This window comes from Lepus europaeus, chromosome 2 (genome assembly GCF_033115175.1).
Source record: "Lepus europaeus isolate LE1 chromosome 2, mLepTim1.pri, whole genome shotgun sequence".
NCBI lineage: Eukaryota > Metazoa > Chordata > Mammalia > Lagomorpha > Leporidae > Lepus > Lepus europaeus.
The window spans coordinates 150,071,863-150,096,513 of NC_084828.1; the positions used below are offsets into that span (position 1 = coordinate 150,071,863).

General features: G+C 39.1%; 1 protein-coding gene across 3 annotated transcripts in view; it reads right to left on the minus strand.

Annotated features, from left to right (window-relative positions):
• Positions 1-24,651, minus strand: part of ATP2C1 (ATPase secretory pathway Ca2+ transporting 1) — a 130,205-nt gene that overhangs the window by 80,956 nt on the left and 24,598 nt on the right. The window lies entirely within an intron of this gene.

Sequence of the window (24,651 nt, forward strand, 5' to 3'; positions counted from 1 at the left end):
ATACTACACAAAGGAAACCTCAAATACCAAACACACTGTCAAACACAGCAGTAAAGAATCGTTAGGGAGAAGCAAGCAGTGTATCTTAGCTACTACAAGAAAATTCAGTGATGTGTCTTTCACACCGTATACAAATATTAACTCAAAATGTAACTAGACATAAGAATTAAAACCATAAAAATCTTAACCTTGATTTTGACAATATCTTATTAGATATAACACCAAAGAGGAACAAAAGAAAGATAAATTGGTCTCCATCATTTTAAAACTTCTGTGCATCTAAGGACATTAAGAATATGAAAAGATAACTAAGATGGGAGAAATCATTTGCAAATCATTTATCTAAAAAGGGCTTAATCAGGCCGGCAACGTGGCTTAAAAGGCTAATCCTCCGCCTTGCGGCGCCGGCACACCGGGTTCTAGTCCCGGTTGGGGTGCTGGATTCTATCCCGGTTGCCCCTCTTCCAGGCCAGGCCAGCTCTCTGCTATGGCCCAGGAAGGCAGTGGAGGATGGCCCAAGTGCTTGGGCCCTGTACCCGCATGGGAGACCAGGAGAAGCACCTGGCTCCTGGCTTCAGATCAGCACGGTGCGCCGGCCGCAGCAGCCATTGGAGGGTGAGCCAACAGCAAAAAGGAAGACCTTTCTCTCTGTCTCTCTCTCTCACTATCCACTCTGCCTGTCAAAAAAAAAAAAAAAAAAGTTCAGGTTCTGGGTTCAGTCCCTAGCTCCAGCTCCTTACTCTCGCTTCAATCCAACGCACAGCCTGGGAGGAAGCAGGTAACTCGGTTCCTGCCACTCATTTGGAAGACCTCGGCTGCACTCCCAGCTCTGCTCCAGTGTACTCACTTGTGCTCTGACTCTCTCAAATACATAAAAACAAGTAATAAATAAATAAGTAAACTGGTCCAAAGACTTGTACAGGCATTTCTCCAAAGATGATACATGAGTGACCAATAAGCACATGAAAAGATGATCAACATCATTAATTAGGGAACCGCAAGTCAAAACCACAATGCAGGGAAGCATTTGGCCTAGCAATTAAAACGCCACCTGAAAGGCTGACATCCCATTTCAGAACACCTGGGTTTGAGTTCTGGCTCCACTCCTCTAGTTTCCTGCTAATCACGCCCTGCAAGGCAGCTGGGTCCCTGCCACCCCCTTGGGAGATTCAGACAGTTCCCAGCTCCCAGCTTCAGTCTAATCTGCCAGTCACAACTGTTGCAGGCATCTAAGGAGTGAACCACTGGATGGGAGATCAACATCTCTCTCTCTTTCAAATAAATAAATAAATAAATAAATATCAAAAGCACAATGAGCTATCACCCCATATATGCTAGGATAGCCATTATCAAACAAATAAACCTAAAGTATTAGTAAGGATGGGAAGGACTTAGAACTTTTATACACTATTGGTGAATATAAAATGGCATAGCCGCTATGGAAAAGTTTGGCAGTCCCCACTAAAGTTAAATATAGAATAATTATATGATCATCAATTCTATTTCTAGGTACTTATCCAATATAGACAGTCCTCTGTAACCACAGGTTTGGTATCTGTGGGTTCAACCAGCTGAGGATCAAAAATATTTGAAAACATAAAATGCATGTAGGGACTTTTTCTTCTTGTCACTATTCCCTAAGCAATACAGTATACAACTATACACACACACACACACACACACACAGGGCATTTCTGTCATATTAGGTATTATAAGTAATCAAGGGATGATTTAAAGTATATGGGAGGATATGCATAGGTCATACACAAATACAACCTTATTTTCTAAAAAGGACTTGAGCATCTGTGGATTCTGGTATTTGGGGAGATATGAACCAATCCCCAATAGATACCTGAGAACATAACTGAAAAACAGGGACTCAGACACTTCTACCCAAATACTGCAGCATTTTTCACAACAGCCAAAAGTGGAAACCAAGTGTCCATCTATAGATGAATTTTTTTTTTAAAGTGGTATACTTACATACAATGGAATATTTCAGTCATAAGAAGGAATGGCATTTTGATACATGCACACAATGGATAAACAATCAAAACATCATGCTAAGTGAAATGAGCAAGACACAAAAGGACAAACATCAAACTCAACTTTATGAGAAGCTACAGCAGGCAAATTCATACAGACAGAGCTCTGGCCGCTCCGGCCATCTGGGGAGTGACCCAGCGGATGGAAGACAACTCCCTCTCTCTCCTTCTCTGTAACTCTGCCTTTTAAATAAGCAAATAAATCTGAAAAAGACAGAAAGAAAGACAGAAAGAGAAAGAAAGGAAGGAAGAAAGGAAGAAAGAAAGAAAGGAAGGAAGGAAGGAAGGAAGGAAGGAAATAAATTAAGCCCAAATTTACAAGGAAAGAAAGAGCAAAAATAAGTGAAATAGGGAAAAAAAAAAAAAAGGCAACAACAACAAAACTGAGTAGGTTTTTGGAAAAATATAAACAAAATTAGAAACCCTTACAAAGAAAAAACAAGGGACTCAAAAAAAATAAGATCTTAAATGAAAAAGACAGTACACCTGATGACACAGAAATGAAAAGGATCATTAACAGACTATCAACAATTACATGCCAATAAGTTGGATCATCTGGAAAAATTGAGTACATATTCTACCAAGACTAAATCATTTCGCATTTATTAAATAAAAAATAATAATAACTATATAAAAAACAGAAAAAAAGAACTTAATACTTTACCCTTTTAGTATTTTTTATGTTCTACTTAAAACTATTGGTTGAACTCTGTAATTAATACACAATTATTCTTAAGTGTTTAATTAATGCTATAACTAGTACTCAAATAGTGTTTTACACTTTGTGTTTCTGTGTGGGTGCAAACTGTTGAAATCTTTACTTAATATATGCTAAATTGATCTTCTGTATATAAAGAGAATTGAAAATTAATCTTGATGTGAATGGAAGAGGAGAGGGGGTGGGAGAGGGGAGTGTTGTGGGTGAGAGGGAAGTTATGGGGGGGGAGGGAGCTATTGTAATCCATAAGCTGTACTTTGGAAATTTATGTTCATTAAATAAAGTTTTTAAAAAAATAAAAATAAAATAATAGCTTCACTGGATATAAAAAAAAAGACTAAATCATGAAGAAACAGAAAGTCTAGGCAGATCTATAACTAATATGGAGATTGATTCAGTTATCAAAACATCTCCCAATATAAGAAAGCACAGGACCAGATGATGTTCTTAAATTCTAGCCAAAAATTAGAGAGAAGGAAATACTTCCAAATTTATTTTATGAGGCCAGCATTACCCTAATACCAAAGGCAAAGACAATACAAGAAAACTACAAGTCAAAATCTCTGTTGAGTACAGATGCAAAACTCCTCACCAAAATACTAGCAAACTGAGGCCAACATGGCACCACAACAGGTTAATCTGCCACCTACAACACTGGCATCCTATATTAGCACTGGTTGAATCCCAGCTAATGTGCCTGGGAAAGCAGCAAAAGGTGGCTCAAGTTCTTGGTCCCAGAAGTTGTTTCTGGCTTCTGATTTTGGATCGGCCCAGCTTCAGTCGTTTTGGCCATTTGAATGGTGAACCAGCAGATGGATGATGGATCTCTCTCTCTCTTTCTGTTTCTTCCCTCCTTCTCTAACTCTACCTTTCAAATAAATAAATAAATCTTTAAAAACAAAAATCTCAACTGATACAGAAAAAGCATGACAAAATTCAACCCCTTTTCATAACACAAACTCTCAACAAAGGAATAGAACAAAAGCAGCTCAAATTAATAGAGGCCATATATGACAGGCCACAGTTAATATTACTCTCAATGGTAAAAAAAAAAAAAAATGAAATATTTCCCTGTAAGATTAGGAACAAGGTAAGGAGGGTACCCAATGATTACTTCTATCCAACATAGTACTCAAATTCCTAGCCAGAATTAAGATTCTATTTAAATATTCCTAAAGTTGTACCTGTGAAATGTGCATTCATTAAATAAAAACTTTAAAAAAAAAAAAAAAAAACTATGTAAAAAGTGTCAGAACCAAAAAATAAGTCCAGTGAAGCGGTAGGATACAAAATCAATATAACAGTCAGTAATGTTTCTACACATTAACAAACTATGTGAAAAGGAAATTAGGGGGACTGGGGTTGGCACTGTGGCGTAGCAGATAAGGCCACCGCCTGCAGTGCCAGTATCCCATATGGGCGCCAGTTCAACACCTGGCTGCTCCACTTCTGATCCAGCTCTCTGCTATAACCTGGGAAAGCAGTGGAAGATGGCCCAAGTCCTTGGGCCCCTGTGCCCACGTGGGAGACCCGGAAGAAGCTCCTGGCTCCTGGCTTCAGATTGGCACAGCTCCGGCCATTGCAGTCAACTGGGGAGTGAACCAACACTCACTCACTCACTCTCTCTGCCTCTCCTTCTCCCTCTGTGTAACTCTTTCAAATAAATAAATAAATCTTTTTTAAAAAATGAACTATGGACTTGAATAGACATTCTTCTAAAGATACACAAACAGCAAGCAGATGGAAAGATCCTCAGCACCATTAATCAGGGAAAAGGAAACCAAAGCCACAGTGAGGTATTACCTCAGACCTGTAAGATCTGCTATTATTAAAACAGATACATAACAACAACTGCTGGCAAGGAGGTGAAGAAACTGGAATTCCTGTACACTGTGAATGAGAATGAAAAATAGTACAGCTACTATGGGAAAAAGTATGGTGGTTTCTCAAAAAAATTTTAAACACAACTATCATATACTCCAGCTAACCCACTTTTGGGTTTTTATGCTCAAAAAATAACACTAATATCTTCAGGAACCAGCACTTACAACCCATGTGTAAAAACAACCCACCTGTCCATCAACAGATAAAAAAAAAATGGTTGTTCATCAACAGATAAATGTGGTCAACACATACAATGGAATCCTACTCAGCCTTAAAAAAGGAAATTCTGCAAAATGTCAAAATGTAAGTGATGAGAACACTATGCTAAGTAAGCCAGCTACACACAAAAAAAAATTCAACATGATTTCACTCACAAGTGATCTCTAAAGTAGTCAAATCTGAAAAATCAAGAACCTGAATGATGGTTACCGGGGCTGGCGGTATCGAGTTTGATTCAAAATGAAGCGCCACACACTGTCCCCATAGCCAACAATAATGTACACTTAAAAATCTGGAAGACCACTCTCTCTGCCTCTCCTTCTCTCTGTGTGTAACTCTGACTTTCAAATCAATAAATACATCTTTTTTAAAAAATTTGGAGGGTAGATTTCACGTTACATGTCTTAACACAAAAAAAGAAAATGTTTTTAAAAGTATTTTAGTAAATGAAGAAATATTTTCATCTAATCCCAGGTTTTAGTAATCTTTTAAAATATCCAAGTAAAAGAAAAGCATTTTAAATTTTTAGCGGAGTGCCCCTTTAAGTAAGATTCAAAAATAGACTACGGAATTCAATCCCAACTGTTGTCTGCTGAATCCAACTGGTTTCCCACTAAAACCAAAGTCTGACATAAAAGAAGCAAAAGAAACCAAGGAAGCTCAAATAATTTGATGTTTTAAAAAAATGCCATTTACTTAGTAGTTAAGTTTCTTCTTTGTAAAATCCACATTTCAATATTTTGTTTCTGCCAACTAATGACCATTCCTGCTTCAAGGACACAAATCAGGAAAATGAATTCAAAATAACCAATCTGCTTTTTGCTCTTTGTTTCTGCTTTGTTCTGCCTTTCTGTCTATAAAAACCTCTTTTGCCCACTCATTAGAACCTTAAAAACCCCAGCACCATCAGCCCCTTTGGGTTTTGCATCTCGTGGAGCCCCAGTCCAGGCCACTTTGACTGGAGGTCTTTGACTTAAATAAATCTTGCTTTTAAAAAAAAAAAAAAAACAAACAAACTTATGAAATGTTGCCCAAATCTAGAATTGAAAATAAGCCCATTAAGATCTCTGAATTGTAATATCATCCTTTGTCATTAAGTCTGCTTTTTATGTCCTAATAATTCTATTACATAAAAAGGCGGCTAATCCCCTGTCATTATCAAGATACATAATTCATTTATTTACTGACAACTGAATTTGCACTGATTCAGAATGCTCAGGTGGTTGGTTCCATATACAATCTCAAAACCACACTACTGTAGTCTCCATGGAGAAGGTCTACCACCCAGTTCCTCTGTCTGAAACACCTGCAGTACATTTTCATAGCTAAGAAGGATCAGGTTTTCTGACCTGTACAACTCATACCCTACCAAGCGTTTGGGCCTCACTCCTTCTATGACCTTTTAATGAAGTCTTTCAGCAACCCTCAACCAACAACTCACCCCTACAGCTAAATACCCAATTTAGCTCTAACAGCCCCTCCAAAATTCTTTTTCCCTCCACACAGCATAAACTCAATGGCAACAAGAACTGCAGGTCATTCAAACCAACACTGACCCTGCCATACCTGCCAGAGAATTGGACTCCAATAACTGTTCATCAAAAGGATAAGTGAAAATCTAAACTAATCAACCAAATTTTTTTCCTCAACTACTGTAACTAAATATTATGTCAGTAAATAAAAACTATTTTGCTAGAATTGAGAATGAATTAATTCCAATTAGTTCATACTTAAACCTTTTGTTTCCTGATCTACTCAGGGAAGAGGGGCCTTTTGGTACTCAAATAACAATGCACCAAAGAAGATTCAGTGATTCAACTGCCTTCACTTAATGCTCCATTTGTTCTGTATTCTAACAACAGCAGAACATTTGGATGGTTTTCACACTGATGAATAACTGGACTTCTACTGAAATCCACATTCAAAGTATACCCTGGGTAAGAGAAGTAGAAGGTCAAAGAAAAGGACGATCACAATAGTGGAGCAAGTCATTCATTCCTACACAACTACTTCCAAAACAAACAGTTTATATCACTTCATCAGTAATTTACATCATCCATGTTGTTAATTCCTTGCTTCAACTTCCAATCCTCTTATTTAAGTATAATTTTTAAAAACCCAAAATGATAAACAAAATGGTCAAAAGTAATTCTGTACAACTCAGTAATGTGAATGAAATTTAGTTGTTAAAACTATATGGTTCTAGCCTTAACTCTAAAAAAACGCCTAGCTATGAAAATTTCATAAGATGCTTTCATTTAAATACATGCACTATCCTTAATCAATCTATAGAAATATAGTGTTTTAACTATTTTGAAGACATCATTTTGAAGCTTTGAGTTAAAAAGTCTAAAAATACCAATTTAGCATGCTAGCAGTTTATAAATACTAATAGTTTATAAATGTTAACACAGTGGCAGGAAGAGGAGGGGGTGAGGGAAAGCAGACTGATGTTTTTCAGCTGCTGACCACCAGTATTGAATGCTTTACTTTATCACTTCATGTAACCCTCAGAAAATACTTTGGAAGAGGCATTATCACTTTTTCTATTTTATGGATGAGGAAATTAAAGATTAAAGAAGTTACAGGGCAGGCGTTTGATCTAGCAGTTAAGACATCGCTCAGCACGCTTCTGTTCCACGTAGGAGTACCTGGGGATCTACTCCTGGCGCTAGCTCCTGACTCCAGTTTCCTGTTAATTTGCAACCTAGGAAACAGATTGCTCAGGTAGTTGGGTTCCTGCCACCCACGCAGAAGAGTTGGATGGGGCTGCTGGCTTCTGCCTTCCCCAGTATTTGGGGAATGAACGAGCATATGGGAGCCCTCTGTTTGTCTCTCAAGTTAATTAAATTTTTTAAATATTAAAGAATTTAATTTTCCCAAGATAAAAGAACTAACAAAACTATTAATGGTATAGCAAAAAACTCTTAAAAGCCCTTCCCTAACTATCACACTATATTTAAATTATTTAAATTAATGAAGTAATCCAAAAACTTCCAAGTAAACCAAGTTCAGAGGACTAATCTTAGTACAGGGGCACCAGATCTAAGAAGAAAGCTTCTTTATAACAAAAGCAAATTTACCACAAAGAAGCTTTTTACCACCTCACATTCTCTCTTGCCCCAATACACACACCAACAAGATCTTGGATATGGGAGATGATTTTTGAAATTTTTGAAAACACTGAGCACTTTATCCCAGTATGTGACTAACACTACTAAGATCATATAGTCTTCTGTTACAAAAGATGTTTTATAAATTCTGTCACTTGAGTACAATGAAAACAGAGCCAACCTGGGAAAATCTGAGCCAGCAGTATTAGCAACTCAAGACCACTAGGTATAGTACTAGGCTTTATCCTATTTAATATTTTATCAGCAACATGGATAAACACCTTAATAACACACTGATACAAGATGCCCTCAACTCAAAGGTAGAAAGGAGAAGCCACCTTTCCTCATAATTGAAACAAAATTCAAATGGGCTTATCAGGCCGAACCAACTAGGTAGCATCAATCAATAAACCACCACCCTGGCAATTACAAAAGCACTCATATATACTTAGTAGAAAGAAAACTGGAAACCCACAATCAAAAACCAATTAGAGGACCAGATGCTAAGGCTCTAGAATAATTCACATAAATACATGGATAACCTGACCTCAGAAAACTACTCTCAGTAAAACCTTACTGCTAAAAAGGTTCATCCTAAACTGCCTTAGGTCAGATTCAAGTCCAAAAGAGTAATGAGCCCACAACACAAGCACACCTTGAGGAGTCTATATTCAGCTTAGGCATCATTAGAGCATGCTCTAAGCATGGCATGCTATGGAGACATTTCTGAAAATTAAGTCCCAAGGAGATTGGTGCAAGGAGTTAGGAGTATTTGGCCTAAAGAATCAGGAAGGGTAGGGCCTGACCCGTTTACTGAACATCAGTAAAGATCTCTAAATAAAGAGGATATGACAGGCACCTTCAAACATTTTAAGAATTGGTAAACTACATCTTCTCCTTGTGGACAGGACCAGCATCAACAGATGTTTCCAATCACCAAAGCTTTTCTAGGAGAGAATGTAAGGGTAATTCAAAGTTTGTGAGAAATGTGTATTAGCTTTTAACTGGATTTTTCTTTAACTTTTTGAAGTCCCCTCATACTGACGCCATTTTTATATAGGGTGGAAAACTGATCCTCTGTAGCACTAAAGAGCCTAGGAATGGTCTGGCAAAGTGTAAGGGGGTCTCACTGCCTCCTTATTGCCTGTGGCACTCGGGTTTCTAACAATGAATTAGTAACCTCTACCAAGGGAGATATTGTGTAATGGCTACCTTCTACACTGAACCTTAAATTCCAGAGATTGGGCCCAGGGAACCATGGCATACTCTGGCTCCAGTGTAGCCCAACACTTAAATACTGCTCATTTGATGAATTAAAAGCCAGTACAATCACAACTCTTTTTTTTTTTTTTTTTTGACAGGCAGAGTGGATAGTGAGAGAGAAAGGTCTTCCTTTTTGCCGTTGGTTCACCCTCCAATGGCCAATGCGGCCAGCGCATCGTGCTGATCCGAAGCCAGAAGCCAGGTGCTTCTCCTGGTTTCCCATGGGGTGCAGGGCCCAAGCACTTGGGACATCCTCCACTGCCTTCCCGGGCCATAGCAGAGAGCTGGCCTGGAAGAGGGGCCACCGGGATAGAATCCGGCGCCCCAACCGAGACTAGAACCCGGTGTGCCGGTGCCGCAAGGCAGAGGATTAGCCTGTTAAGCCACGGCGCCGGCCGCTGCTCCACTTCTGATCCAGCTCTCTGCTATGGCCTGGGAAAGCAGAAGATGGCCCAAGTCCTTGGGCCTCTGCACCCATGTGGGAGACCCAGAAGAAGATCCTGGCTCCTGGCTCCTGGCTCCAGATCGGCGCAGTTCTCACTGTTGCAGCCAATTAGGGAGTGAACCAGCAGATAGAAGACCTCTCTCTCTGCCTCTCCTTCTCTCTGTGTAATTCTGACTTTCAAATAAATGAATAAATCTTTTAAAAAAAAATAAATAGATCACAGGGCCAGTGCTGTGGCATAGCAAAATCCTGTTTGGGTGCCAGTTCGAGTCCCAGCTGCTCCAGTTCTGATCCAGATCCCTGCTAATGTGCCTGGAAGATGGCACAAATGCTTGAGCCCCTGCACCCACATGGGAGACCTGGAGGAAGCTCCAGGCTTCAGATCAGCCCTGCTCTGGTTGTTGTGGCTATTTGGGGAGCGAACTAGCAGACAGATCTCTCTCTCTCTTGTCTCTCTGTGTTACTCTTTCAAATAAATAAATAAATCTTTTTAAAAAAAAAAGATAAATCACACTTTTCTCATATTTACAATGCTTAGGAATAAAACAAAAGATCTAAATGCCATTAAATGTATGTACCCAAGAGCTAATTCTAATCCATTTTCAGTAGAGCAACACAAATCACCAAGAAATCCATTTACCTCTGAAGACCAACGGGGATTATACACAAAATAATCAAGAGACAGTAAAAAAACAAATCTCTCAGTCCTAAAGAATAGTGCTTTAATTATACTAAGTCATTTTTAATGATTTTTTTGAAAAATGAGAACTTGTTTTTTAATAAAGTAATAAAAAAGGGTTTAATGAAATTCCCAGTCTTTCATTCCAGGAGAAACCTCTGTTAACAGTTTCTCTGTACATTGCCAGCCATTTTCTATGCAGATATGTATCTAAGTATTTTTGGTTTTGGTTTTAATTGCAAACAGAACCACAAAATAACATCTGCTTTATTCACCCAACACATCTTGGACTCTTCCTATGTCACCACACATTCTGATATGCCGCATTCCTTTCAGAGGTTCACACAGCACTTTATCAATGTTAACCAACTCTGATGAAATGTAGGCTGGTCTCCACCACTTGCTACTACCAGTGTTGCTGCAGTTAACAACCTTGTACCAACCTCTTTGTGCAAGTACAAATACAGGACACATTTATGGAAGTGAAATCACTGAGTATGGTTTTTATTCTGATAGCTACCATTGAATTGAACACTAAAGGAACTGTGTCAAATGAAATTTCCAACAGTCATGAGCTGCAATGTAGCCAAGATTAGGTATCACCCTACTTTCTCATCTTCGCCAATGTGATGAGTAGAAAATTCTTATTTTCTTTGAATTAGCATTTCTTCATTAATGAAGTTGAACACCTTATCATATATCTTTTGGCCACCTGCAGTCTTTTTCCGAGAACTGCCTGTTCATGTTCTTTTGCCTTTTTTCCCTACAAGCTATTAGCTATTTCGTATACTCTGAGATTTAAAAAAGCCTTCTGTAGCAGAACAGTCCTTTATTATTTGTTTCAAGTGTTTGCCTCTTTGTTTTTGCAATCTGCCTACTGATTTTTCTTTCAATCTTTACCACTACTGTTTTGAATTTTCACTTCATGCTTAGTTTTTTAAAAAGCCGTCAGCGTGGGGCTGACACAGTGACACAGCGGGTAAAGCTGCCGCCTGCAGTACCAGCATCCCATATGGGCACCCAAGTCCCGGCTACTCCACTTCTTCCATCTATCTCCCTGCTAATGTGCCTGGGAAAGCAGCAGAGGATGGCCCAAATACTTGGGCCTCTGTGCCCATGTGGGAGGCCTGGATAAAGCTCCTGGCTCTAGCCTGGCTGCTGTAGCCATCTGGGGACTGAATCAGCAGACAGAAGATATATATCTACCTACCTATCTCTCTCTCTCTCTCTCTGCCTTTCAAATAAATAACATAAACCTGTTAAAAAAAAAAAAAAAAGCTTTGGTAATTCCAGTTTTACATTTTTCAAAAAATATAGCTAGCTATACCTATAACATGTATTGAAAAATCCATTTCTTCCTCCACTCTTTTAGGAGGAGGGCATAAGGGAGGTCTAAGATAAGACTAACATAAGCTTGTAAATCCATTTTGTATGGTTCCCTTTGAAAAAGGTGATATTCAAATACTCATAAAGATCTTATGTTTGTACCTACATAAAAATATATCCTCAAATTAAAAGACAAACTCCATGCAATACCTAAGAAAATCCCAAGCGTCTTTTTTAACAAAATGGACAAATTGATTCTAAAATTCATATGGAAATGCAATAGATCCAGGACAAAGCATCTAGAAATTTAAAAACATTTTAAAAAAGAAATAAAGAAAAAGAAAATGTGGGTTCTCATTTGCCACAGAGTTTTAAAACTTACTACAAAAGCTATGGCAGGGATAAAGGCAGGTAAAGCCACCACCTGCAGTGCCAACGTCCCATAAGGGTGCCAGTTCAAGTCCTGGCTGCTCCGCTTCCAATCCAGCTCTCTGCTATGGTATGGGAAAGCAGTAGAAGATGGCCCAAGTCCTTGGGCCCCTGCACCCTCATGGAAAGACCTGGAGGAAGCTCCTGGCTTCAGATAGGCGCAGCTCCAGCCATTGCGGTCCACTGGGGAGTGAACCAGTGGACAGAAGACCTATCTCTCTTTCTCTCTGCCTCTCCTTCTTTCTCTGTGTAACTCTTTCAAATAAAAAAGCTATGATAACCAAATAGTGTGGTGCTGGCTACAGCATAAACTTATACAGCTAAGAGTGTAGAAATAAATCTGTAACTCATGATCAATTGATTTCTAACATGACAACTCCATGGGGAAAAAAATAATCTTCTTAACCAATGATAGGTATAGATATTCCATGCAAAAGAATGAAGGCTAGACCTTTACCTCACACCATTTACAAAAATTAACTCAACGTATCCAGAGAGAGAACTAAACTATAAACTAAACTATAAAATTCTTAGAAGTAATCTTTGTCACCTCAAATCAGGCAATGGTTTCCTAAACATAACACCTAAAGACAAGCAACACAACAAAAATACAGACGCGCTTACCGCAATTTTGAAAGCTTGTGATACAAAAGATACAGACAAATCATAGAATGGAACAAGTACTTGCAAATCACTATCTGTCATAAGGGTCTTATTGGTGTAACAAACACTCTTATATAAGTTTTTGTTTGCTAGTACAAGTACAGTTATAGAATGCATTCCTATCTTGTATCCAGAATATATATACAGATATAAAGACTTCCTACAATTTTTTTAAAAAAAGTATCAAAATGGTCTATTCGAATAGACATTTCTCTAAAGATACACAAATGGCTAATGAGTACCTTAAAAGATGCTTGATATTAGTCATTAGGGAAATGAAAATTGAAACTACAATGTGAAACCAACTTCACATTATAAGAAACCTCTAGAACAGCAATTTGGAAAATAAAGTTTGGGAGATGATGTGGGGAAATTTATTGGAATCATTATACAGCACATGGAAATGAAAGTGATTCAGCCACTGTGGCAATCCCTCCACACACTAAACAGAGAAGTACTGTATGACCAGCATTTCCACTCCTGAGCAAACTACCGAAGAGTAAACAGATGTTCACAAAACATGTACATGAGTGTTCAGAGCACTATCATTTATAACTGTCCAAAAGCAGAAACAATATAAATGTCCATCAACCGATGAATATACACAAAATGTGGTATACCCTTACAATGGAATTATTCAACTATAAGAAGACTTAAGTCTTAATACATGCTACAACATAGATGTACCTTGAAAACGTTATGCTAAAGTGAAAGAAGCCAGACACAAAAAGTTACATATTATATAATTCCATTTATATGTAACGTCCAAAATCATGGACACAAAAAGCAAATCAGTAGATGCCAGAGGCTAAGGAGGTGGAAGAACAGAAGTGACAGCTAATGTGCAAGGAGTTTTAGAGATGATTAACATGTTCTGAAATTAGCTCACTATATGGCTTTGTGAATATGCTAAAGGCCACTAAATTGTACCTTTAAAATGTTGAAATTTCATGGCATATGAATTATAAGCCCCCCTTTCCAAAAAAGTCAAGGACTTAATAACTTAATTATGATCTATCACAGCAATAAGGAAATTAATGCTTGCCTTATTGGTAACTCAAAAACTACCTCCAGAACAAAGAAGATTTAGTTGGTGGACAGATTTTAAGCACTGACAGTTACAGGACCAAAGCTGATTTAAATTCCCAAGTGTAGATGCAGAAATGAAAGCTGTAACTAAGAAACCAAAAAAGCACACCCAAGAGGTGGACTGCCAAAGCCCAGCTCCCTTCAAATTAACTGCTAACACACAAACAATAATAAGTATATATAACTTGAAGCAAATTCAGTCCTTTTAAGAACAGATCTTCATTACAGATAAATAAAAGGAATATAGTCAACATTACTACAAAACATTAAGAAATAATTAAAATCAAACAAGATGTTGGATGAATCTAAAACAATACAAGCAGTAACAAACAAAGATAACTGTATTACAAATGACTAGTATAACCATACAGAAGTACATAGGGAACAAAAAAAAAAGTAAGCCAAGTTACTTGAAAAATAGAATATATCTATTAATATGTAGCTAAAGACAAACATCGTACTCCAGTTTAAAAATGGTTGCTCACAGGGGAATGAGTTAGCAATTCTGAAAGTACTTCAGGATGCATGTACCACAACTGAACACGTCAGTCAATATACTAGGGATAAGAACCAATTTTTCCACCTTTGTAAAAGGAAAAGTAATAACAAGAAAAGGGTCAAAGCTTGAAGAGAGAAAAAGACTAGAATGAATCTTGTGGTGGAAGACAGGAAGTGGCAGAACCAGTATGCATTCACAGTCTTAATTACTTATAAGAGGGAAGGAAATAAAAGTGTGTGTGCATGCATGTTACTATACGTACACTGCTAGCTCTATGTACTGAGAAGACCACGAAGCAATGACATCCAAAAAGCATCAAGCATACTTGACACCAAGATCTTGGTTTCTAGTTACTGTTCTCCAACAAAATGAACCCAGCTCCTTTGGGAAAATGGCTAATTTCATGGCTGGTATAAGCAGGAAAAATAACAAGATGCATTAGGAATATCTTGTAGTACCAAAAAAGTAAACTGGTACTCACAAAATGTGAAAGCACTCTAAAAAGGACAGAGCAGCAAATACAAAAGTGCTTTCAACAACCAAAACTAGCAGAATTTAAGCAGTAAGATAATATTAGGTTTAACCTGTGAAGTAAAATAAACATCCATGAATCCATGCAACCGCTTGGATAATTAGTAAATGAAGGAAAAAGGAGAATACTTCCTTAACAGCAAAATTCCAATTTTTAAGTGCAGTAGAAATGAGGATAATAAAAAACCATCACTAAACTCACTCCACAGTTCTAACTGCTGCCAGCAAAAACCAACAGACAGAAAAATTGCCATGGGGATGGCATTTGACCTAGCCTTCAAAATGCCACTTGGGACACCCACATGCCATATCAGAGTGCCTTGGTTTGAGCCACAGCTCCATTCCTGATTCCATCTTCCTGCTAATGTACAACCTGTGAAGTAGCAAATGATGGCTCAAGCAGTTGGGTCCCTGCCACCAAAGTAGGAGACCTGGAATTTCAGCTCCTTGTCTCAGCCTGGGCCAGGCCTGACTATTGCAGAATTTGAGGAGTGAGCCACTGTTCCTTGGAGATGGCATTGTAGCTTAGCAGGTAAAGCCGCTGCCTACAACAACAGCATACCATATGGGTGCCACTTCAATTCTCAGCTGCTCCACTTCCAGTCCAGCTCCCTGCTATGGCCTGGGAAAAGCAACGGAAGATGACCCAAGGGTTTGGGCCCCGGTTCCCAAATAGGAGAGCCGGATGAAGCTCCTGGCTCCTGAATTCAGCTTGGCTTGGCTCAGTCCTGGCCGCTGTGGTTATCTGGGGAGTGAACCAGTGGATGGAAGATATCTCTCTCTCCCTCCCTCCCTGCCTCCTTCTCTCTGTAACTCTGCTTTTCAAACAAATAAATCCTTAAAAAAAAAAAAAAAAAATCCTTGAGGACAACATGCTACAGGTTAAGCCACCACCACCTGCAACGCCTACATCCCATATGGGAGCCCATTGAGCCCCAGTTGCTCCTCTTCCAATCCAGCTCCCTGCTAATAAGCCTGGGAAAGCAAGAGAACATGGACCAAGTGCGTGGGCCCTGCATCCATATAGAAGATCAGATGGAGTTCCAGGCTCCTGGCTTCAGCCTGGCCCAACCTCCCTGTTGCAACCATTTGTGGAATGAACCAGAGGATGCAAGATCTCTCTCTCTCCCTCTCTGTCATTCTGCCTTTCAAATAAATAAACTTTGGGAACAAAAAAAATGGCCCTACTCCATTAGACATAACACTTTCCATGAAATCTCTGCTACCACCCCAGTTATTCAACTGTACTAACAAGTAGTAGAAACTCTCATGCCTTCTAGTACATCCACATGACCAATTACATTCATTTCATAAAGCAGTTAATGGGTAAGATTAATTTTACAGGCAATGGCAAGCCAAGCCTTTATGAAGGCAAAGACAACTGCTGTATCATCCTTCACACTCTAAATATATTTTGTCTACAAAGACAATGAAGCAACATAAACCTTTAAAAGCAGTTTATACTTGGATAAAATTTAGTGTCATTGAATCCTATAGGCTTAAAGGTTTAAGGTGAATAGGAATTTCTTCTTTTTTTTAAGATTTTATTTATTTGAGAGGTAGAACTAGAGAGAAAGAGAGGGAAAAACAGAGAGAAAGGTCTTCCATCTGCTGGTTCACGGTACAAATAGCTGCAAAGAGCTGGGTGGATCCAAAGCCAGGAGCCAGGAGCTTCCTCCAGGTCTCCCATATGGGTGCAGGGGCCCAAGGACTTGGGCTATCTTCTACTGCTTTCCCAGGCCACAGGCAGAGAGCTGGATTGGAAGAGGAGCAGCCAGGACACGAACTGGTACTCATATAGGATGCCGGCGCTGTAGGCAGAGGTTTAGCCTACTACACCACAGCACTGGCCCCGCGAATGAGAATTTCTTTGCTACTTATTCCACTATTTATACATTATTTCCCACTTTAAATGGTTTTTCTCAAAAGCTAATTTTTTAAACTATTTAACTAATAGTATATTTAAATAATCTTAGTTTAATATGAAAAACAGGAAGAATGCTACCTCTAAATTATATCTGCAATTAGCAAACATTAATAAGAGTTTACTAAACAACAAAACAGATGGAGAAATAAAGATATGGAAAGACTGAACTGGCTTTTTTCCTAAAAGAAAAGAGACAACACCTAAGGATTTCCAGTGGCTCCCTAAAATGAGACCACCACACAACTATATAGGTATAGAGAGACATTACACACTTTGCCACTGACTGGAATGCATCTTGAAGGGGAGGGTACTAGAAATGGCACTTTCCCAGTACCAGTGAAAGAACTGGTGATAACACTGACATTTTGCTTGATAAGCCAAAAAAAAAAAAAAAAAAAAGCCACTTAACAAAGACCCTAATAAATAAATGCAAGGAAGAAGTCTTACTTCAGGGAGTATGCTTACAATTTTATAAATGGATAAAAAGGAAAAGGGCATTACAGACACGGAAGGTCTGGCATTTTCCAAAAGAAATAATTCAAACACTTCAATCTTAACTCTGAAGATCAATAAAATTAGTTACAAACAGTTCTGAAAGCAACAGAAAATATTTAAAACTTATTTACAGGCTACACAGCAAAATTAAGGGTCTAATGTCATTGACTAAAGTAGAATCAAAATCAAAATTGGATAAAAACATGAGAAAAGCATTAATAAAAAGCTACCGTAAGTTTCCTGGGTAGCCCTTCATTTCTCAGAAAAATACATGAAGTCTTGAGATTAGAAGTGAAAAGGACAGTGACCAAAAAACAATATCCCCATATCTAATCAACGAAGGTAAGATAAATTAGCATTTGCCCATTGGCTCTTTTTTTTCTAAGATATATTTATTTATTTTGAAAGTCAGAGTTACACAGAGAGAGGAGAGACAGAGACAGAGACAGAGAGAGAGGTGTCTTTCAGCCTCTGATTCACTCCCCAGTTGGCAGCAACGGCCCGAGCTGTGTTGATCCGAAACCAGGAGCTTCCTCCAGGTCTCCCACGTGGGTGCAGGGGCCCAAGGACTTGGGCCATTTTCTACTGCCTGCCCAGGCCATAGCAGAGAGCTAGATGGGAAGTGGAGCAGTCAGGTCTCAAACCGGTGCCCATGTGGGATGCCAGGGCATTAACCCACTGTGCCACAGGGCCGGCCCTGCCAATTGGCTCTTTCACACTGGGCATTTGTACACATGTTGCTCTATTTAATCCTACAAAACTGAGACAGTGCCAAGATCAGCCCTTTATAAGAAAGCCAGAGGGGCCTGTGTTGCGGAATAGCAGGTAAAGCTGTCACCTGTAATGTTGGCATCCCATGTGGGCTCCAGTTCCTGTCCACACTGCTCCATTTTCAATCCAGCTCCCTGCTAATGTGCCTGGGAAAGTAGAAGAGGATAATGGCCCAAGTTTTTGGGTCTAGGCCACCCATGTGCAAGATCAGATGAAGCTCTTGGTTTCGACCTGGCCCAGCCCTGGCTACTGCAGCCATCTGGGGAGTGAACCAACAGATGGAAGGTTTTGTCTCTCTTGCTCTCTGTAAATCTTTAAAAATAATAAAAGTGAGACAGAGCATTTAGCCTAATGGTTAAGATGGCTGTGCCCCATATTTGAGCACGTGGGCTCAAGACCCAGCTCTATCTCTTGATTCCAGTTTCCTGAATAAATTTTTGAGAGGCAGCTCAAGTAGTTTGGTTCCTGCCATCCATGTGGGACACCTAGACTGAGTTTCCCAGCTGACTGCTTTGATACAGCCCAGCTCCAGCCTTTGCAGGCATTTGTTTGGTGAACCAGATGATGGGGACTCTTTCTGCTTCTCAAATACTTTTCTAATTAAAACAAAATGGAAATCAAGGCTTAGAATAGTTAACTTCCCTGCGTTTGGTCAGAACAGTTTCTCAATCCCACCACCACTGACAGTTGGGACCAGACAATTCTTTGGGGAACAGGGGCTAGCTTGTATACTGTAGAATGCTTCCCACCATCTCCTGTCTCTACCCAATGAATGTCAGTAGCATTACCCCCAGATGTCAACCAAAAATGTCTCTAGATGTTGTCAGTCACTCCCAGGTAAGAACTACTGAACTAGAGTGAGAAAGCCAGTATTTTCATTCAGTCAACAATAGGCAGATGTCTAACTCTGTTCAAGCTGAGTAAGGAACAGCCTATGGGGTCTCTGGTCACAAGAGTTCACTTGAACTCTGGACTTCCAACCCAACTGATTTAAAACCTCTCCATACTCAGCCTTATGAGACTCACACCATGACTGGCTGACCTTCAAATATACCCACCTAGGACAGTACCAAAACAGCTCACTTCTCTACAGTGTCACCTCCATTCAGTCATCTCTGACTCACCTTCACCTTCATACCCTGTTAGCTAGTCACAGGAATAAAACATCTTTCTTACCCATCTCTACTCTCCACTCCCATCATTCTAATATAGACAAACCTATCTCCCTCAATTTTCTTCTAACAGAAGAAATCAACCTCTCTAACTCCATCTTGTAAATTAAGGGTATATGCTAGGGTTTTAACAGGACATGGCTCCTACAGGTATGCAGAGGGTTAAATCCCAAGGTCATAAGCCAATGGTACCGGGTGGAAATTTAATCTGATTGTGGTATCTAGGAGACCACTAGGTGGGCCTAGGGCGACACAAGTGTTCTCTAGGGGGACACAAGTTTAGGTTAGCATATTTATGAAATGACCAAATGTCAACCCATATGACCTTATTTAAGTACTAAAAATTAACAGATATTAAATAATTCCAATTCACATAATCTCTAATGCCTATAGGAAAAAAAAAAAAAGAATGGAATGGAATGAGACAACCAGTTTACAAACTTATTAAGGCAAAGCTTCTAACTTCTGTGGATATTGTCCCTCTGTCCACAACCTATGATAGCCTCTAAACATTTCAGATTTTTTCTTAGTATATTACAAGTTTCACCAAGGTAATCTAATTCAACACAATTTGAGTGATTCTAAGAATTATACCTTTGGCAATAACACCTTAAAGCTTGAAATCAGACAATATATTTTAAAATGGAAATACATACTGGTCCTATAATTGAAGAGAAAATACATCAATTTAGTCACTTTGTTTTGAGGAATTCTTTTCTGTATAAAATGACAGTAATATTAGAGTTCAGGGACTAGCATGTGGTGTAGCAGGTAACACACCACTTGGAATGCCCAAGTCCCAAATCAAAGTCCCAGGTACTCCATTTCCAATTCACCTTCCTGCTAATTCACTTGGGAAGGCAGCAGAGGATGGTCCAACTGCTTGGACCCCTGCCCTGATGCGGGAGACCAACGTGTGGTGTCTGGTGTGAATCAGCCCAGACCCAACCACTGTGGCTTTTTAAGAAATGAACCAGTGAATACCTCTCTCTGCCCTGCACACGCGCTTTCAAAATAAATTTAAAAAAAAAAAAACACAGAACTCAGGGAGCCAGCATTGTGGTGTGGTAGGTAAAGCCACCGCCTGCCTGTGATTCCATCATCTCTTACAGGTACAGGTTCAGGTCCCAGTTGCTCTACTTCCAATCCAGCTCCCTGCTAATATGCATGGGAAGGCCTGAATGCTTGGACCCCTGCACCCACATGGGAGACCAGGAGGAAGCTCCTGGCTACTGGCTTTGGCTAGGTCTAGCCCTGGCAGTTACAGCCATTTGGGGAGTGAACCAGTGGATGGAAGATCTATGTCTCTTTCTCTCTTTCAAATAAATCTTCCTAAATAAATAAATAAATAATTTCTTTTAACACAGCAAATGTGCGAGTATCTGTTGAACTGATCTTTAAGATGTCATATGTAACAACACTGTAATTTAAAACTCATCCGTGCTAAGTTTACCATTACCCCATGGTGTTTCCACCTTTAAAACTAAACTGAACCTTGTAAAGCTGATCACCGTTCATGAAGATTCCCCGACCCACCCAAAAACTTCACTCTCAGGCTCCTAGGAGCATACTTCCCAGGAAACTATTGTTTCATAATGCTTCAGTTAACAGAGTTGAATTCTGCTGACATTAAATAAATGATAGAAACATTAACACAAATCAAGTATGTAGGACTCAACTGTCAGAAGGCTACTGCTTCCAAATATTCTCTGCAGCACCCATCCTCTGGCTTAAGTACCAGTTTATAAAATGCTGACAAATATACAATCTCTTGTTTCCAATTTTTTTAAGCATACTGATTATTTTATTGACAAAACTGTAAACAAAATAAACTACCTTTGCCACACTGATGAATATCAAATATTTTTACAGCCTGGTTTCCCACTTAAATGATACAGTCTCAGTTAAGTGAATACAATCAGGGTTTTTTTTTTTTTTTTTTTCCTTTTTCTTTATAGTTCCTCCAACTATCCTAACAGAATCTTTTCTTGAGACACTGCTAGATGATTAGCAATTTGAAATTCAATAAGAAACTATTTTAGAAAGTACACTAAAAATACAAATACTATCATTTTCAAACGCCATCTAAAGAGATTTGGGGATTCTTTTCTAGACTTATTAACTCTTCCTATAACCTTAAATTATCCAAGTTCTGAAATCCTAAACATTACTGTATCTCTATCCAATAGCCAAAGTAATTTTTTAAGACAGGATTAAATAATTTCATGCACATTAAATTTACATTTGCTTTTCCATGGGAAAGGCCAAATTTATTCTGAAGAATAAATCTATTACAGGGGAGGAAAAACTATCTGCAAAATTCTGGCCTAATGGGGCCAGTGTTGTGGTACAGTGGATTAAGCCTGCAATGCTGGCATCCTGGTTTGAGTCTGCAGGCAGTAAAAGATGGTCCAAGTAGCTGGACCCCTTCAATCCAAGTGCAAGATGGGGCTGAAGCTCCCGGCTTCTGGTTTGAGGCAACCCCAACCATGTGGGGAGTGAACCAGTGGATGGAAGCACTCACATGAACGCTCGATCGCTCTGTCTCCCCATCCCTCCCCTTATAGATGATAGGTAACTTGGCCTTTCAAATAAATAAATCTTCAAAAATCTTTTCTATTAAGTCATCTCTTTAAAAACACAAGAGGGACCTCTCAAATATAAGAACCATTTCCACAGGCACCTCACATTCCTAAGTACTATCTGTTTAGACTCCTGATAAACACGTAAAAAGTGCTGGGAGGCAGAAGACAAAGGGGAGGTTTAGTACAGTGCTTCAAGATGCCTGCATCCCATACATGAGAACCTGGTTTCCAGCCCAGACTCTGTTCTCCATTCTAGCCCCTGCTAACGCATCCTGGGAGGCAGCAAGCAGGGGAAGACTCAGACACTTGTACCCCTACCACCCATCTGGGAGACCCAGATTGAGTTCCTGGTTCCTGGCTTCAGTTTGGCCCACCCTTGGCTGCTGTGGGTATTTGAGGAGGATCTGGGAGAGCTCTCTCTCAAGCAAATTTAAATTAAAAAAAAAAAAAAAAAAAAGACTAAGATCAGTTCCTGAAATTCCAGAAAATCAGCACTTCAAATGTTTTCTAGTGCTTGATCACCAAATATTCATGAAGCACCTCGGGGCCTATGCTTAAAAACCGGTCAAGTTTTACTATGAAAGTTTAAATAAGCTTTGGGAGAAAGGTTCAGAAGAACTGACACTAAAGTGCCAAAGAAAATACCCCATTGCTGAAGGGAATCACATGGATGAATCGAGTAGACATGGTTACCACCTAAGGACCTTCGTGCTCCTGCTCGAGGGAGCCTGTGTCAATTCTGCAGGGCCCACTGGAGATACGATTTTTCTGCGAGCCTACTTGAGGGTTCTCTTTTTCTGAGGGTTAGCAACATCAGTCAAATCACTCAAGCAAGCTAACTGCTTGTCAGCCATTGTTCTGGCCACTTTGAGTACCCCGGTTTCACTTACTCCATCAACTCTTCAAGAAGGTGCTATCCCATTCACAGATGAGAAAATTAAAAAGCTGAGAAAGCTCACAAGCATAGTAACTTGTCAGATTTTCAGAACAGGAAAAAACTGCCTGGCAGAATTCACACCCAAGCCTGTCTCTTTCCTCACTGTCCCTTGGTTTCTTGATAGAGCCCTCTTTCTATGGGCTTTAAGCACTAACATCATAGAAATCGCCCCTACTTCATTCCATCCATATTTTCACAAATAACAATACAAAGAATTTTGGCCACTACTATTCCCCCTCTGACACTCAACTGTCATGAGTGCCATGTGGCAAATTAATATGCATCAAAACCTGGGTTAGACTATTTATGCTAGGTACCTATTGAGCACTTACTATTTGCCAGATACTGTTCTAAATACTTGCAACAACTTTATAAGGTAGCTTCTATTGTTATTCTTGTTTTATAAAGAAGCTAACGTACAGAAAGCTTTAATAATCTGCATAAGGCCAATAATGTTAAATGAGCATCCAGCATTCCAATCACGTTGCCTGGCTCTACAACTATGCTCTTAAACTCTAGCCTTCCTCCTTCCCAAGAGAATTCACACAGGGTTTCTCATTTAATCCTCTCAGTGAGTTAAACATGATCAATTCCAATTTATACATGAGGAATCGGAGGCTCAAAAATGCCAGGCAATTTGCCTCCAGGCACACAGCTTTAAGTGGTCAATGGCAAGACTTTGATCCATTTTTGTTTCATACCTATTAATATTACACTATGTCAAAGAAGGACACAACTATAAAAAGGCAAGTGACATCAATCTATGTATTTTAAGATGGCCACTTTGAAAATTTCTAGGCTCTATACAAGTTCTTTCAAGTGTTTAAATATGAGGGAAAAAATGTTGCGATGGTGAGAAACTGACTAAAATGGTCTCTTGATGGTCAAGAATAATGGGACAGAAGACAATTTTTAAAGAATTGGTAAACTTTTATTTTAAAGCTACATCATTCTTATTTGGCAGTAAAACAGAGACAGCACGCACGAATCACCTATCTCACAACCACCCCCTCCCTCCTCAGCAGATTATAGCAGTCAGCATTATAACTCATGCTCTTCCTGAGACATCAAGAAACAAAAGCAACAGCTACAAATCCACCTACTTTAAGGAACTCCAATCTGGTAACATTCTGAAAACAAAGGCTCACAAATGTACACTAAGTTGAAGATGTGATTTAAGATGTTACTAACCAAAAAAAGGTGTATAGGGATGCATTTAACAATCTGTCTCAAATGCTGAATGGATTTACTCATCTTAAATCTATCAACAGAATGACAAAGGGGGAAAAGGCTCAGAAAAGTCATTTTTCTTACTACCAGATAAAAATATTTCTGCTTTCAAATGCTGTTTCTCAAGACCCAATTACACAGTGTAACCCCTCTGCAGTTACACACTTTAGTATTTCAGAAAATGTCTTCCACAAATTATCCATCCAGAGTGAAATTGGGCAATGTAATCATGCCTCTCATCATATTTCCTGCATATCCCAGAAGTCTCAGACAGCAAAACAGATTACAGCATCTATAAGAAACATCTACTTTAAAATTACTAGTCCTACTTAGACAATCAAGCCTACATTCTCAACAATGGAAAAACAAATTAGAAGCAACCAGCAAGCTCAACTGCAGCTCCCTATACTAGATTCAGATTTTAAAAACCTTAAAGGTGCAAGAAAAACTGTAATTTGCTATGTTAGTATCTTACAGCTCTGTTAAAAAGAAAAAAAAAAAAAAAGATGATCTCAAGCAAGTCTGAAGTCAATATTAAAAAAACAGAAATGTGGTTGCTTCAGATGGGGAAAAAAAATCATTAAAAAATAACTGGCATTGTGTATGAAAAGCACTAAATATTTTAATGCGG